At 42.3% G+C, this 18,517-nt stretch overlaps 1 long non-coding RNA gene across 1 annotated transcript in view; it reads right to left on the bottom strand.

Annotated features, from left to right (window-relative positions):
• LOC138984669 (uncharacterized) overlaps window positions 1–18,517 on the bottom strand; it is a 384,932-nt gene that overhangs the window by 94,166 nt on the left and 272,249 nt on the right. The window lies entirely within an intron of this gene.

Below are 18,517 nucleotides of genomic sequence, written 5' to 3'. Positions count from 1 at the left end.
CAGGATTAGCATCCGGTTTGTAGACGACTGGCCCTGTAAGGTGTCAACAGAGAACCTGACATTTAGCTGCTATACATATGAATGGCTAAAAATTATGTCACCCTATTCTTATTTGTCTGTGTATGTTTCGCAATTCTTGGACACCAGCTGGGTGGCCTATAATCAATTCAATTCGGACACAATCTACCTGGGACAGCATCAGATTCCAAAGATTAGGGGCTCAGTCCTGTAAGACTGTCCCTCCATACTGCAGATCCCAGTCACAAGTTCAGATTGCCACCTGGGCTTCTGACCAATTGGGTAGTACACTTGATGTTCCCATGCCTTCCTCCTTGGATTTAATTAATTTGCTAGAATGACTCAGAACTCAGAAAAATATTTTGCTTGCTAGATTAGTAGTTTATTATATACTATATACATACTCAGATATAACTCAGAAAGGATAAAGGATATAACTCACAAACAGCCAACTGGAAAATATGCACAGGGCAAGTAGGGGGAAAGGGCATGGAGCTGTCATGCCCTTGGAGTGCACCGCTCTCCTAGAATCTCCAACCTGGAAGCTCTCGGAACCCCATGCTATGGGTTTTTAATGGAGGCTTTGCCGGGGTCCAGCCCCAGCTGATCCAGGGTATTCGAAGGGGAGACGGCTTCAGCAACTATTTAAATATTCATCAAAGATATAAAGAGTAATAGAATGAGGATAGCTCAGTAGGAAAATTCAGTGGAGAAAAGAGGCTGAGTAGCTTGGTTTACGTGGGAGACCAATAAAACTTCAAGACAAGAAGCTTGCACCACTTACGTAGGCTGCAGGCGTCCTTCGGTTCTCCCGAAGGAGAGGAGACACTGAGGCCTCCCCAGTCAGATCTTAGAAGCCCAGGCATAATTAGTAAGCATGTCGGGTTCTGCGCTCCAGATGGAGACTCAGCCAGAGTGAAAGAGAGAGTGACATGGGGAGACCAGTCTTTCGAGAAACTGATCCCAATTCTTTATTTTCTGTGGTCTACTTTTATACACTGAGATGTTATGCAAAAGTCACGTGGGGTCAGCAGTCCTGACTTTTATCAAAGTCAGGTGCTTCATACAAATGTATACAGAGGTCTTAGGGGTGTTACATCATCTTCTGGCCAGGGGGCCTGCTGACAATTTATGACCCTCTCCTTGTGACAGCGGTCAGTCAACCAGGACACTTATTTCTCCAGGGGTGATTATTCTTAAAACAGACGCCACCCAAATAAAGTTACATTCCTATAGGGTGAGGGTGTAGTGGGTCTTAATTAAGGAAAGAATTTACTTAGCCTAAGGTCCAACGTGATTAATATCAAAGGTTAATACTTATTTCTTCTATATATTCATTAATGTGTGTAAGGGCAGGGGATGTGGAGTCTTAGCAACAAACATTGGCTCAACAAATGAAAAACCCTTCACCAATACAATTTCTAATCAGCCCACTATACTTATACTAATTGTTTTCTAACTTTTCCAAGGAACCTATTTTTAGAAGGTTTAAAGCATCTCGTGCCTCTCACGGTTGGAAGGCTGTGAGCAATCACATGTGGCCGGACAAGCCTGTCAGGCAGGCTAGAGAACTTTCAGAGGAGTTTGTAGGTTGAAACACTCCTGTCACGCCCAGGAATTATTATTAACTGGAGCTCTAAGTTAACTCCTTCTCCGAAAGAGGTGGTGGGGGACAGCCTCCCGTAAAGTCAGAGGTGTAGGGGAGAGCACAAAGTAGTAAAGTAGACAGGCTCTGGTTATGGGGGTAGATGCTCGAGGATTTCCAGGGGGACTCCTGAGGCTCAATCCCACCTTTGCATATATCGAGCCTCCTTCCTCATGACCTTTGCCATGGGCGGAGTGCCTCACGCTGGCCCCCAAAAAGGCTTCTTACGTAATTCACTATTGGTGACTGATTCAATCACCAGTCCCTCTCCCCTGCCCAGGAGGAAAAGGTTGGGAGCGGGTGGGACTGAAAGCTTGAACCGTCTAATCACAAGGTTGGGTCCCCTGTGGACCAGCCCCCCGTCTCAGGTGCTTTTCCAAACTCAACTCATAATAGAGAAAGAGACGCGTCTATCACTCTCAAACTTCTGAAATTTGAAAGGTTTTAGGAACTGTGTGCCAGAAATGGAGATGAAAACCAAATATATATTTCTCATTATGAATCAGAATATCACGATGGCTCTACCAACATTTAAACTACAGAGACCATCCCACACATGGGAGACTGTCACTGCCAAGTCCCCTGTGTGCCTGTCCCTTGGTCTTAGCTGCCAGGGCTCCTCCCTTGGGCCCCCCTTACACGCTCTACTTTGTGGTATAGCCTCAAGACCCAGAAGCAATGGGTTTTAAATACTCGTCATGGGGGGCAGGCCTGGACCCTCCCCCAGGGTTAAGGCTGGCATAGAATTTGATTTGCTGCTATCCTCGCCACAATGATTGTGAATTAAAAAAAAAACATATTACTCTTGGTCAACAGGATTATGCATCAATGTATTATACATGTTGAAGGCTGAGGGTCTGTGTCTTCATTTTCTAAGTGGATGGGATCAGAGACTGTATTAGTCTGTTTGGGCTGTGATAATGAAAATGCCATGGATTGAGGGGTTTAAACAACATTCATTTCTCAAGGTTCTGGAGTCTGGGAACTCCAAAGTCATGGTGCTGGCAGATTTGGTTTTAGGTGAAGGCCCTATTCCTGATTCATCACTTTCTCATGTGTTCTCTCCTAGCAGAAGGGATGAGGGAGTACTTTATCAAAGTACTAACCTTTTTCAAGAGGCCCCACCCTCATGAGTTAAGCACTTCCCAAAGACCCCACCTACTAATAACATCACAATGGCATTAAGATTTCAATCTGTGAATTTTGAGGAAGATACAAACATTCAGAAAGCAGTACCATCCAAAGACCCCACCTCCTATGACCATCACACTGGGGGGTTAGGATTTCAACGTATGAATTTGGAGGGACACTTTCAGTCTGTAACAGGCTTCCTGAAGCACTGACCTGAAATCAATGTTAAAAGCAATGAGTTGGTGACACTTCAATAAAACCATTTTAAACACCATTCTCCAACAGAAGCAACTAAAGGCTCTTTGGTGAACTGACTGATTCTAGGGCACGGGCAGTGCAAACAGATGAGCCTGGAGCACTGTGGAGTGCAAGGTAGTAAGGGAGGACCCAAAGACAAAACAAGACCAGAGGATGTGGGCATATTACAAGGGCACACACTGACAGAGTTCTGAACGGCTAAAGGTGGAACAATGTGAGCACCAAATAAGTGACAGGTTATAACCCCAAGAAGAAAATAAACACCCAGGAGCTCACAAAAGCAAAAAAGTGAGGGAGCAAAAAAGTGAGGGAGAACCAATGACTCTTCTTTAAGAAGAATTTCAATTGATAAATGTAAACAGAGTGAAAGAGAAAATCATCTTAAGCATACCACAGTAAGAAGTGCCACTGGGATGACACACCGATGGATACTAACATGGATGGATGGAATTTTAAGTAGAGAGTATTTGGATAGTTTCAAAGGTTCTCCTTCAAATATTTAGAAATAACACACAGGGGAAAAAGTAACTTTATAGTCAAGAAATCTGGAAAACCATCTTAGATAAGTGACCAAGTTAAGATCACCCCTGATACTTAGCAATGATCAGGTACCCCCTGATCTAACACCCAGAGAAAAGCGCATCACCTGCGTGGCATCCTTTTCTCTTGTGCATCCCCACTTAACAGCGAAGAAACATCAAACACACACAAAGGGAAGGGCTGTCTTTAAAACAAAGGCACAGCACTCTTCAAAAGTGACCAAGTCATGAAGACAAAGATAAAGAAGTTGTCATGGATAAGAGGAGACTAAGGAAAGGTGACAATTAAATGCAATTTGGGATCCTAATTGGATCCTGGAACAGAAAAAAATAATCAACTGTAGAAAACTATTGAGATCTGAAAGAATTCCATAGTTTAGTTAATAGTAGTGTAGAAGGTTACTTTCTTAGATTTGATCGTTGTTTTACGATATGTAAGGGGTTAGCCCAAGGGGAAGCTGGGAATGTGGGAACTCTGCATGATTTCTGTTACTTTTTTCTAAGTCTAAAATTATTTCAAAATAAAAGTTCTAAAAAATGAACTTAGGAATCAAAGCCCAGTAGAGTTTTCTACATTATGGCATGCAAAGAAAACATTTCCCCCTTTCATGAAACTTAATGGAATTGTGTATGGAATTTATCAAAATAAACACAAAAATTTAAAGAAAAATTAAACCACCAACATGTGTTAACTTAAAAACATTTATTCAACAAATCTTTATTGATCTCCCACTATGAGCTAGGTAATATGCTATCACAAATATATATTTTTTTCTTTTATAAGTATGACCATCACTTTAAAATCTCTCTGTGGTATGAAGTAGAATTTTCTAGACATAAGCCTATCTATTTTTTCTGGAGAAACTGTTTCTGGTCAACTTATGCCACCAAAAGATGCCCTAGGTGGCTGCTGGTGGTTCTATTTCCAAGTGTTATTCTGATGCCACTGGTTATGTGAGGGTTCAGGAAATTTTTGCTGTATTCTACTCTGGAACAATAAATTTTAGTGCCTGTATGTTCCCTCAGTAAATAAATGAGAACACGCTATCTCAACGCTCAGCTTGGGAAAGGTTAAGCTTAGCTGGCCTCTCACATCACAGGAGAAAAGAACCAGGAGCAGAATCTTGACAAGGTGCCATCAAAGTGTCCCTCCCACATCCCACCATGAATTAGGTCACTTCAATGTGATGTGACTTGATTCATGGATGCCAGACTATAGCTTCAATTATGTACATAAGATGGGCTGGGGAAATCAATCTAACCTGATAATTGTGCTCAGGGATAATATCCCAAACGCACGATTTGATGAGAGGATTACACAGCATCTTGCAGTGAGTAACAGGAACACAATTATGGGATCTTACAGTGGCTGCAGCTCACTCAGCTGACATGACATAGTTTCAACCTTTCTCTATCAAGTTTCTTTTCAGTGCTTCAGCTCAAGTGTTTACTTGCCTTGAACTTTGGACTGCTGATTAGAAAAATTAAGGCCTGCTTGACAGATTTGGTAGCAGTGAGCTATGAAATAAAACCACCAAACAAAAACCCCAAGAGCCAAGAGAACAGGAAGAATGTAAGATCTTACAGGAATTGGAAATAACTGTGGATGCAACAATTATGATAATAATAAGGATTTCTTTTAAAAAGCAGCTACATCTGTGAATCTACTTCTAATTTTTTAAAATATTCACCAGTTAGTTATATATTTAGAGGACAAACTAGTGGTCACCACTGTTGGGAGGAGGCAGAGTAGGGGTTGGGAACGGGAGGCAGAAACGATTGAATAATGACAGGCTCAGGGGTGTATGATACAACACAGCGAATACAGACAATATTTTGTAGTAACTGTATATGGAAAGTAACCCTTAAAATTGTATGCAACTACAAAATTTAAAAAATGACAACCTAAAAGGAAAAATGCAGCTAGAAGGTGTGTATATATATGTGTGTATGTGTATATATACCCACACACACACACTGAAGGTGAACAGGTTATATAGGGGAGAAAAAGAACAGAAATAAAAGATATTCCTGAGGAATGAATATGGATAAGACAATAATGAGGAGTCTAAATACATTTGTGGGCCTCACATGGTCTGGTATCCATGCAAAGGTGTACCCTAAGAAGCACAGTCTTGGCACTGTCGGGTATTTAATGAAACCCCACTCCTTACTTGTGCCTCCTGAAAACAGTAGAGGAACCCCATGCACACTGATCAGCAGCACTTCTCCAAACCTCCTTCCTATATTATATCAAGTCACCAAATACTCTCAAGCCTAAGCTCAGGGGTTTTCTTCCTCTAGTCTTCTTCCTTTCCCCCAGTTCTTTATCATGTAGGTCCATTCTACTAGCCGTCCTCTTGCCTCTGATCTGCTTCTTGTGATTTTCATGTTTCCCTGTGAGAAGAGGAGCTCAGGGTCTTCACACTCTGCCATTTTGACCCTTCTGCTCGGCCCTACCCTGATCTTCTTGCTTGTGATTCTGTCTCATAAAAGATCAGGAAACTGGAGTCATTAAGACTCTCTAAGTGGGTATAGATGATGACAGAGGAAGCTGCGTGTCTATGTTTGGGGAGGGGGCAAAGGGAACAATCCCATGTTCCTAAAACACCACAGAGAAGCTTGTGGCTTGTTCCAGAATCAACCTGGAAGTGAAAGAATCCCTTTTTTCCATGAAGAGGTTTCTCCTTTCTCACCACACAGCAGCTTCATTGCCATGCCCTCCATTACAGAAAGAGGTTTCTCAGACTTAAAACTTGAGAAATGCAAGCAAGGAGCCAATTTGTAATTGTTACCCACGGGTAATTCAGACACAGGGGGCCCGTAGGTAACAGCATTCTAGTTCTTGCTAAGCAGATGCTTCTGCATCCAGCCCTCTTCCCCTCGAAAGTTTCATAAAAGCTTTTTATTACATAATTATACTTCTGTGTTCTGTAGTTTTGTGAGGTAACTTGCAATTAGCATACTTAATTAGGAAATTAGGTGTTATAATCACAATATGGAAGGAAAATTTGTCATGAAGTTTTAACTCATAAACAAATGGATTTTTTTCTTTAAGGAGAAAAAAGCCCACAAAAATCAATGTTAACTTTCTGTTTTGGCAGATAGTGAGATTTAATTTATGTGCAGCTAAAAGGGAGCAGTCCATCTGTTTTCCAGATGGATCCCGCCTTCCCCTGTAGTTGCGGATGAGTCACTCTGGTGTGTAACTGTCCCTTCAGTCGCTACTTGGGCTCTGCTTGGTGTTCTCTCTAGGGTAGACCTTAGGCTGATTTTCTGTGAGACATGCGTTATAGAGGGTTGGTGCTCAACTGATCCAGTTCATTCTATTCAAGATATGCTTGGTGTGCCCTACTGTGTGTTAGGGCCCTAAGGTGATAAAGATGGAGTTAATCAACTTTGATGGGAGACCAACCTCAAAATACATTGGGCACTGATACAGGGATACAGGAAATTAATGGGAACACTGAAGAGAGAGTGCCTAATCATGAGAGCAAGACAGCCACCTTATATGGCATTTCCCGGGAATAAAAATCTATGTTTGAGCCAGATGCAAATAACCTGTTCAAATATACTATGTATCCCACACCATAGTTCTTCACATGGAGTCCAGGAACCCCCTACAGATTTCATGAGTGGGCTTCATTTTCGACTGGGCCAACCTTCATTCTATCTGAGAACAGGTGACGAGTTTACCTATCTTGTGACATGGAAGATACGAAATTATAGGTAAAATGTCATGAATCTGCATTTTTTTTTCCCTAAAAAAATGTGCATGACTAATTTTTCTTTTGAACTTTTTAAATTCTGTATTGGGGTATAGCTGTTTAACAATGTTTTGATAGTTTCAGGTGAACATGTACATGACTATGTGATATATAAACAATGGTGTCTGCGACCCACAAAATAATAATATTTATCTATATTATATATACATGACATTAATTTCACAAATATTGCCTAGGTGACAGTGAAGGGACACAGCTCCTACTTTCAAGCTATCAAGGAAGACAAAAAACCAAAGAATGACATCGATGGTCAGTTAACCAAAGACACATGCTCCTTTTCCATAGAGCAGCACTGCTGCTAGGGAGCAGCTGTCCTGGCAGCGATGTTTCACAACCCCTCTTGCTTCCAAGTGCAGCCTCATGATGAGTTTTTGCCAATAAAATGTAAATGATGTGATGTGTATCATTTTTAAGCTAAGTCATGAAGTAGGTCCAAAAAAAAAAAAAAACAGGTCTTTTTTTCTCTTTGGCAATAACTATGGAAGATGGCAAAGCTACAAGACAGAAGGAGCCTGGGTTCCTGAATCCCCAGGAAAGGCTGCTTTGTTGAAACCTGCACTGTTAAGATTCAACAGAATGTGGTTTCAGTAAAAAATAATATATCCTAGTGGCCATTGACATTTTTGTGTTTGTATATCACAGAAGGTAAGACTGACTTGTGATACAAAAGCTAAGGTCAACAGAGAAGTGTTAAATGGAATGAGATACTAGAAGAGGGATAAGGAAGATTCAGGAAGCATCTCAATTAGGACAAAGCATCCAGCAACACCTCGGTGATGAGTGGATACCAAGGTGAAGGGCCCATGGAAGGTGAAAGGGGCTGGCAGAAAGTGGGTGATGGAAGGTAAGCATTTCAAGCAGAGGGGGAAAAAAAAATGTGCAAAGCCCTGGAGGACAGAGTGAGGAGGGACTGACTGACAGTGGCCAGCAGTGACTGGAGTAGAGAATGAAATAAGAGAAAACTGCAAGGTCTAGATCCTGAAGGAGTTTAAACTTGATTCAAAGGGCAAGATCATGGTAATAATCTGATTTGGATTTTTCAAAGATAATCCTGGTTGTTGTGTGAAGGATGAAGGGAGCAAGATGAAAACAGGGTGGTTAATGGATGCTGATATGCAGGGACAGTCGTCCAAACTGATAAACAGGCAATCGGAAGACAGGGAAGTGACAGGATGATGGTGACTAGATAGGAAGAAGAATACACAGAGTGAGAGTCAGAGATCAATGTTGATATGATAGTGGAAGGAGCAGAGGACTCTGAACACATGATAATGTTGCCAGCCCTGGTTTTGCCGTTAGGTTGGTGTGTGGTTTTTATCTATGCAGGTTTAGTTTTACCTGTGAACTGGATGGTAAAACTCAGATTGACATATATACACTACCATGTGTAAAATAGGCGGCTACTGGAACCTGCTGTAAACACAGGGAGCTCAGCTCTACGTTCTGTGATGACCGAGAGGGGCGGGTGGGAGACAGGGAGGTCCAAGAGGGAGGGGATGTATGTGTATGCATACCTGATTTACTTCATTGTACAGCACAGACTATCACAACATTGCAAAGCAATTATACTCTAAAAATGTTTAACAATGAAATAAAATCTGTTATCTATACAACAAAATAATGAGACCCTGCCTATGGAAGTGTTTTATAACTCTGCAGAGCTTTATGAAGGAAAGGCGTTCACCTAGAGATAGAATCTACATAACCACAGTCCAATTTTCTTTGCCTCAGCAATCTAAGGATTGGAGTACTGTTAGGACCATTTACAGATGGAATTTCAGAGAGTCCACATGGAGAAGGATCACTTTCTACTCTGGTGGATCAACCTCACAAGGAATGCGCAGTGGTGCCTCCCCCTGTGAGCCCACCATTTCCCTCAAGGTTAGTTATAAATGTTTCAGGTTGCCTCATCTTTCCTTCACTAAGTGGCATTTGGAAACATTGCATGCCTTGATGTCTTTGAAGTTATCCTGTCTTCCAGCACAGCCCCTGGCTCCATGCATCTGTAGCTTCCTTGAACTACTCTTCTATCTCAGTCTTCTGGTTACTAATAGCAATAAGATGGTCTCCATGATGGAGATCCATGGAGATCAGTGTTCTGAAGTCATTATTTCCACCAAAGGCACCGAGGCCTCTACAGAGTTAGACAATAAAGAATGGCCTTTCCTTCCCTGAATTAATTTCTACAAGACCTCTTTGTGAGCACAGGGTGGAAACACACTTGGAACATAATAAACATTTGCTCTATGGCTCCTACTATCATATAACATGTGAATAATGCAGTTCTTTTCCTTTATTCCTGATACCAGCTGGGCTCACTGTACTATATTTGACAACTAATGATCAAGACACTGAGTTCATTAAAAACAAGCGAAAACAGAACCACCTCTACATTTAACTACTACAACGTAGATATTTAAGTCTGACTTGCAGAAATACTTGCCATTTTCCTACACATCTGGATCTTGCAAATAATTAAAAAAAAAAAAAAACACAACTCTCTTCAACCAGATTGACAAAGAATTTTTGGGACCAAAAGAAACCCAATTCAAGCAATTATTCTTACATGTACTTTCTAAGCCATGGCCAATCTTGGTGGGTGGCAAGTCATCATTTATAGTACAATGAATCTTTGATTGAAGTACCTTTAGGTCAAAGATAAAAAGGAGCAGTTCATACAACACAGCAGCTGGTATGACAAACTCTTTGCATAAAACAACAATTTGCAGCAAGTATAGATGTATCATTAGTGCTTTTGGAACCATAAACCTCTCATCTGATTGCGCCATTTAAAATGTTTGATAGAGTGTATTGTGATACCTAATTTAGCTGTACTCAGGCGGCAGCAAGATGATGCACCTCATTTGTGCTTGCAGTTCATCAAATGTCTGCCATTCCCCTGTGATGAGAAAGGATTTCCAAAGGGAAAGGGAGGATACAGGGTGGAATACAGTGGAGACGGGAGCTGCCACCTTGAATGTGCCAGCCGGGGCAGGTAGACGATCCTGGAGGCCAGGCTGGGCAGCCCTCTCAGATGCTGTTCCTGCCTCACTGCGCTCCACAACTTAGCAGTAAAGCCTCCTATGTGATGGGCACTGCAGTGGTGGTGGCTTCTATCTGCTCAGCATGTATTCCCATCTCCCTTCTAGTAACAGAACCCCCTTTTCCTTTGAGAAACTCCTCCATCACCACAGGTGGTCATTTTGAGACTGTCAAGCATCATGGCCTACTCCTCAACACTGTGGACCGGACTGGGCACAAAGACCAAGCTGGGCCAGGCAGTACACTTCCCCTCTGGAAATGGTGACGGGCTCAGGAACAGGCCTGTGATCAAAGTCAGATCCTTAGAGTTCATGTTCAAACTTGATCAAATTAGTCAGACAGATAGCATGCTCTCAGTTTTAGCTCATAAGTTGTGAACACATAGGCTAGGGCTCTCAGAGAGACATGACACGGACAGTGTCAGCGAACACTCATACTCCACGTTCCTGAGGCCAGGAGCTACATGCACACTTGGGACTCCCGGGGTGCACATGCTAATATATTTCATTCCCTCCACTCCTTCAGGCAGCTGGTTTGGGTTGGGTTTCTGTTGCATTACAGAGGTCTAATACTGGCGACCTGCGATTCATGGGGTCGCATAGAGTCGGACACGACTGAGTGACTGAACTGACTGAATACAGTTAAACAAATGCAATTTCAATGAAGGGGTCAATTAAACATCTCCACTGTACTCTGACCCATACCTAAGCATGACTCATGCTAGATTTCTGATTCCAGAGTATATAAAATGATTACTCCTAGCACATTTTCTTTTTTTTTTTTTTTTTTGCAAGAGAGATAAAAATTACATTAGGGTGAAGTTAGCCAAGAGGCCATTTTTCCCCCCATGTGTGGAAGAAGATTGTTTTTCAGTGTTAGACTAGGATGTCACCATCTATCACTGCCATAACAGACTCTGTATACAGCAATTTCCTCTTGGACAAAGGCAGAAAGAGGTTTGTTTAAAGGTGATGAGATGTCATGGGGAAAAATAATCCTCTTCTACATTTGTATCCCGCCCTCCATTTCAAGTCTCTGTTTCCGGTCACTTTTTTTTTAAGTAATGACTTTAATAAGATATGTATTCATATACTGTGTAATTCACACAGTTTAAGTGTATAATCCAGTGGTTTTTAGCATATTTACAGAGTTGTGCAACCTTCACTACAATCAATTTTAGATGCTGGGAGGGATTGGGGGCAGGAGGAAAAGGGGACAACAGAGGATGAGATGGCTAGATGGCATCACCGACTCGATGGACGTGAGTTTGAGTGAACTCCAGGAGTTGGTGATGGACAGGGAGGCCTGGCATGCTGCAATTTATGGGGTCGCAAAGAGTCGGACACAACTGAGTGACTGAACTGAACTGATCTGAACTGAATCACTCCCAAAAGACCCGTTAGCAGGTATCTTCCAGTTCTCCCCTCTCCTCAGCCCTAGGCTCCCACTCATTTGCTTCCTGTCTATATAGATTTGCCTATTCTGAAATTTCATTTAAATGGAACCTACATTACATGATCTTTCGTGACGGACTTCTTTCACTTAGCATCATGTTTTCAAGGTTCATCCACTCAGGTATTCATTCCTTTCTATGGTAGAATAATAGTCTATTGTATAGATACACCATGTTCGTTTATTTATTCATTTGCTGATGGGCATCTGGGTTGTTTCCACCTTGGCGCTACTATGAACAAGCTGCTACAAACATTCATGTACAGTGTTTGTGTGGACATATGTTCTCGTTTGTCTAAGGTATGTTCCAAGGAATAGAAATGCTGGATCATATAGTAATTCTATTTTTAATTTTTTGAGGAGCTGTTGTACTATTTCCAAAGTGGCTGCACCATTCTGCATTCCCATCAGCAGGGTGTGAAGCTTCCAATTTCCCCATATCCCTGCCAATATTTATGTCTCTTTTTGATTATTGCCATCCTAGAGGATGTGAAGTGGTATCTCCTTGTGATGTTGATTTGCATTTCCCTGATGGCTAATTAAGTTGAGTACCCTTTCATGTGTTTGGTGACCATATTTTTCTCTTCTTTGGAGAAATGTCTATTCATATCATTAGCCCATTTTTAAACTGAGTGGTATCACTTCAATAGCAGTGCCAAGAGCCCTTTGGTGAACAGAATGTGGCCTCCCCTTTTGGAGCGACTACCTACTGCCAGGAAACGCACTCTGCATGATAAATGGTAACAGGAAGATAAATGGAAAGGGAGAGGGCGAGGAGAAGTCAAGCATTTCATCCTCATCCTGGAGCAGGGGGTGAGCTGGATGGAGAGGGCAGGATTAAGTCTGCATACCACCTCCTTGGAGATGTCTTCCTTGATAGCTTTTATAGAGAGATCTTGTGAACTGTGTTTCATATTAGACCTCTTTTTGTTTTTTTTCATAACACTCTTAGGGCATAATTATTTCACTGCTCTGCTTTTACTTATTTACTTATTTATTTACCACTGCTTCTCAGCTCTTTGAGGGCAAAGTTCACATCTGTCTTATCAGCTGTATTCTTAGCACCTACTTTGTTGCCTGGCATAGTGCTTTTGCTCAAATATGTCAAAAGGACATATTTCCCTTTTTTGCTCAAAAAGGAAAACAGCTATATTAAAAGATAAAGTAGTTAGATTAGTTTACCTTCCTCAAACATCGGGGAAAACTTCACAAAAGAGTCTTTACTAAATGACTTTCAGATAAGCTCACTCCTATCTCTCTACTGTTACACTTAGAAGAATCAACATGCATAGAGTGTTCCCAATGTTCAACTCGGAAATTGTGAAGAATACTACACAGTCTGCCCATGTTCTCCACCCAGAGAAAAGTTCAAGTGAAGACAGGCTTCTCCTGCCCATGGCCCATGATTTATGGACCAAAAGGATTTTATTGATAAGGCCATGTTATCTATGTTATAATCCTACCATACTGAGCCCACCAGTGATGGAATTTAGACACCCAAAGCCTCCACCCTTTGCTTTGATTCCATATTAAGCAAAAATTGCTTTTGGAATGAGACTAACACATCTCATCTTACAAAGGCACAAGTTCTGAATTTCACTTTGCCACTGAAGCATCATTTTCAAGTCATTTCTTATATTAGTCATGTTTGTGTAGAATAAATGTTTGAAAAATAGGCAGAAAAAGGACATGACATTCCACATTGCATTATGAGGAATTTTCACAATTATGAGTGATTTTTAGTGCCTTTTCATCTATTTACCATGTTGCAGAACTCCAGAAAAATGGAAGGGCCTTTCTCTCCCTTCTCTACAACTCTCCATCCTGAGCATTCAAATCAAGTTCCCTGCTGGTGGCTGACGGGATACTGAGGAAGAGGGCGTATCTAGGTTCATTTTCAGGTGGCCAGATGGGCACCACTGCTATCTTCAGAGACAGGGAGAAGAAGTATGCAAGGTGGCACTGAGAGCCAGTCTTTCTGGGTTTGAATTCTGACACTGACACCACTCACTATATATTTTTGGGCAAGTTACTCCCCATGTCTTTGCCTCCATTTCTTTATTTGTAAAATGAGGACAGTGAGAGCACATTCCTCATAGAAACAATGTAAGGACTAAATGACTTAACATACGCATAGCACTCAGAACTGCACTGGAAGAGAACGTTTATAATTACTTGCTTTCTTCTTCTTTCCAACTTCTCCTTCATCTTTGTTAATAACCCCATCGCCATATTGAGAATGTAGCAAGAATTCAGGGCACGTTAAGTCAACTGGAGACAAGTTCCACTTGGGCTATCTCCTCTGGGGCACCTGCGGGTCATCTAGTTAGGCATAAACGGAGAAACTGGCTAGGAGCTGCCGATGTTGTTCTGGGACCATGTGTATGCAGGTGACAGATGAACGCACAGCACTGGAGAAGAGTACACAGGTAGAGCAGGTGGAGGGAGAAGAGAAAGAGAACGATAGGCAGTGTCTTAAAAGGGAATACAAAAAAAGAGGAACCCAGCAAGCACATGCTAGGTGGTTATAAATCAGGAAGACACTAAAGATAGTGCCGTGCTGCAAATGAATGGAGAAGGAAAAGGTTTAGTAAAGGGAGCGGCCCAGAATACTAAGTGACCTGCTGCTACTGCTGCTAAGTCACTTCAGTAGTGTCCGATTCTGTGCGACCCCTGAGATGGCAGCCAACCAGGCTCCCCCGTCCCTGGGATTCTCCAGGCAAAAACACTGGAGTGGGTTGCCATTTCCTTCTCCAATGCATGAAAGTGGAAAGTGAAAGTGAAGTCGCTCAGTCGTGTCCGACTCTGAGCGACCCCACAGACTGCAGCCTACCAGGCTCCTCTGCCCATGGGATTTTCCAGGCAAGAGTACTGGAGTGGGGTGCCATTGCCTTCTCCGACTAAGTGACCTAGAAAGTTCAAATAATATAAGCAATTAAGGAGTCTATTGATTGAGTAATCAGGAGGTCACCAGTAACATTTACTAGAACACAGAACAAAGAAATGGCTGAATTAAAGTTGGAGGCCATGACTTGGTACATAAATTATATAATATCCTCTGATTAAAAAAAAAAAAAGAAAGTAAACAGTTGATGCTAAGAACTTGGGGAACTGAGTCCTGCCTTGGCACCTCTTTTCCACCAGGGTTGTTCAGGCAAGAAGTTTACATCCAAGGAAGACTAATTCACAGAATGGGGAATGAAGTATAACTTTAGTAGTCACTTGGCAAATACAGAATCCCAAGGGGTGGCCTCTTTGATAAACACAAACTGGAGCATGCATCTGAACATCTGGCCTGGTCCTTGGACTTAAGCTTCTCATCTCTATTGTACAGAAGCAGACATTTAACCATCACAATACTGTAAAGTAATGAGTGAGTGAAGTTGCTCAGTCGTGTCCGACTCTTTGCAACCCCATAGACTGTAGCCTACCAGGCTCCTCCATCATGGGATTTTCCAGGCAAGAGTACTGGAGTGGGCTGCCATTTCCTTCTCCAGAGGATCTTCCCGACCCAGGGATCAAACCCAGGTCTCCTGCATTGTAGGCAGATGCTTTACCGTCTGAGCCACTGGGGAAGCCCTACAGAAACTAAAAGTAACAGAAATTCTAAATAAAGCTGAGGTGAGTGGAGGAGGAACAGAACATCTTGAAATAAGATGTATCCAGTCAGGCTTCTTTACTAAAAGTAGTTCCTGTGTTTTAGAAAACATGATTTGCCCTGCAGTATGTTTAAATCTTGTTATAACAACAAAACATTTTGTATGACATGCAGACAGGGATATTAGAAAGCCATGGCTCGTTAACACCACCTTAATATTACTCTCAGTAAAATAACCACACATCCTGGTTTTGCTTTTGGCACATTTCTGAAAATACGGAATAAAACTCTTAAGGAGGGCTTCTAATGTAAATCTGTGCTGCATGGTACCCCACTATACTTCAGGTCGATGTGGAACCCTCCAGGGACCTCAAATCCCAGCACCTGGTCCTCCACCTCAAGTAAATCAGACAATGCCATTACTGCTATGATTTATTCCAGGCCTGAGTGCCTTATTCTCCTCTTCTTATATAGTGGAAAGTTTCTTGGCTGGCGGGACCTGTTTCCTCACCAGGAATTGAACTAGGCCATGACAGTGAGAGCCCAGAATCCTAACCATTCACTAGGCCACCAGGGAACTCCCGGGCAAGCCTGATCTGAAGGGAAGTGTTACCTCACTTGTTGGTCTCTGTGAGGGAGTTTGCCATGCTGAATCCCTCTTGTGACTGTGGGCAGCAGAGGACTGTCTATTCCACATGGTGAGGTCATCCATGTACGTGTGGTTGTGGCACAGGAAGGGGTATGCTGATTCTAAGCAATAAACAACATCTTTCACTTTCAAGATAAATTTCCAAAGACTCACATGGCCTACGGAAGGAAAGAACTGGAGTCTGGAATGGCTTTTTCTCAGGAACGGTTGACCTTTGAGGACATGGCCATTGAATTCCCTCAGGAGTAGGAATGCCTGGACTCTGCTTAGAGGGCCTTATACAGGGGTGTGATGGCAGAGACCTGCAGGAACCTGATCTCTGTGGAGATCTTCTGATGGTTCTCATGAGGACGACCCCGCTATATTCATGGAGCTACAGGAAATCACAGACAAGTAGTCAAAAGGGAAGAGCCAGATGAGGGAGAGCCTGGCAGCTCTCAACTCACGTGACAAAGCTAATAATCCTTCAATTAAAATAAATAAAGTAATTAAAAAAAACAAAAGAAATAAAAAAAAAAAAGGTGATGGGCAGAATGTCCTCACACAACTGGGACAGGAATTCCGGAGGAAAGTGGAGAGTGGCTGCATTTCTGGCAAGGCACAGATATCTGCTGCTGTGGACTGAATTTGTTCTCTGAAATTCATCTGTTGAAGCCCTAACTCCTTACTGTGGTAGTTTTTGGAAATGGGCCTATCGAAAATAATTTTGGATAGATGAGGGTGGGTCCCATACCCTTATAAGAAAAGAGTAGACAGAATGTTTTATGTCAGATGTATTCAATAAAAAAAGAGTGGTTTCTTATTCACATGGGAAAAAAAATAAAAGAGTAGAGAGCTTACTCTGTCTTTTCCACTCTGTCATGTGAGGGCACAGCAAGACAGATGGCTGCCAGCCGGAAGAGAGCTCTTACCGGGAGCTGTATCAGCCAGCACCTTGATCTTGGACCTCCCAGCCTCCAGAACCGGGGGAACATCAATCAATGCCTGCTGTTCAGTTCAGTCGCTCAGTTGTGTCCAATTCTTTGCGACCCCATGAACCGCAGCACGCCAGGCCTCCCTGTCCATCACCAACTCCCAGAGTTCACCCAAACCCATGTCCATTGTGTCAGTGATGCCATCCAGCCATCTCATCCTCTGTTGTCCCCTTCTCCTCCGGCCCTCAATCTTTCCCAGCATCAGGGTCTTTTCCAATGAGTCAGCTCTCCGCATCAGGTGGTCAAAGTATTGGAGTTTCAGCTTCAACATCAGTCCCTCCAATGAACACCCAGGCCTGATCTCCTTTAGGATGGACTGGTTGGATCTCCTTGTAGTCCAACGGACTCTCAAGAATCTTCTCCAATGCCACAAGCCTATGGCATTTTGTTACAGCAACCCAAGCAGGCTAAGACAGCTGCTACTAATAAAAAATGGCTGCATGAACACCCCACATAAATGTTCCTCCCTTGCTGGCTTCCTCCTCTTAGCACTGCCTCATGATTTTGCCCTGTGGATAACCTGGAAATGTAAGATGAGGGGCCCAGCTGTAGTGCTCCCTCTTCCGGTTATTTCACTAAGCTGAGATTCGGATTACCAGGCCATATATGTCCAAGGATGTGATTTCCATATCTGGCATATGACCTACAAAAATAATACTTTCTTGATCTTTTAAAAAGCGCTCATAATGACTGAACACTTGGAGCTTATTATGTTCTTCATAGAAAACCATGAAATATTGATACATTTAATTCCAGGAACAACTTCACATGGAAAATATGACTGTATTGTATGTTACAATATAAAATCATAACCATAAACACACATCCATAAAAAACATGCTGTTGAATTAAGAGTGATTGGCTGTTTGCATTAATGTTTGCTTTCTACTTATTCATTTGATTTGATACCAGCTAGAACTCACCAGCAGATGAGCAGTAGCAGGTGCAGAAAAGATGAAAAAATTTACCAAAGAAAAGCTTAAAATTGAGAAAATTTTATCCAGTAAGTTATATTTTCTGAAAATTGCAAAAACCCAGCAATTATTCTAATTTAGTGATGGAACATATCCGTTTTGCAGAGACCGAAAATTCCCAAGTGTGAAAGTGAAAGTTGCTCAGTCGTGTCCAACTCTTTGTGACCGCATGGACTGCAGACTGCCAGGCTCCTCTGTCCACGAACTTCTCCAAGACAGAATACTGGAGGGGTAGCCATTCCCTTCTCCACGGGGGTCGTCCCAACCCAAGGATTGAACCAGATCTCCTGCATTGCAGGAGGATTCTTTACCATCTGAGCCACCAGGGAAGCCCCCAAATTCCTTCACTAGTTCTTAAAATTTCATACTAAAATTGTCTGACATTATAAAGGGCATGACTTGTCTGTTAACAGACTTTTTCCTGTTTGTGGGGGTATGCTAGGTGGGTA

Source organism: Bos mutus, chromosome 22 (genome assembly GCF_027580195.1).
Source record: "Bos mutus isolate GX-2022 chromosome 22, NWIPB_WYAK_1.1, whole genome shotgun sequence".
Lineage (NCBI taxonomy): Eukaryota > Metazoa > Chordata > Mammalia > Artiodactyla > Bovidae > Bos > Bos mutus.
This window is presented reverse-complemented; position numbering and strand designations above follow the sequence as displayed.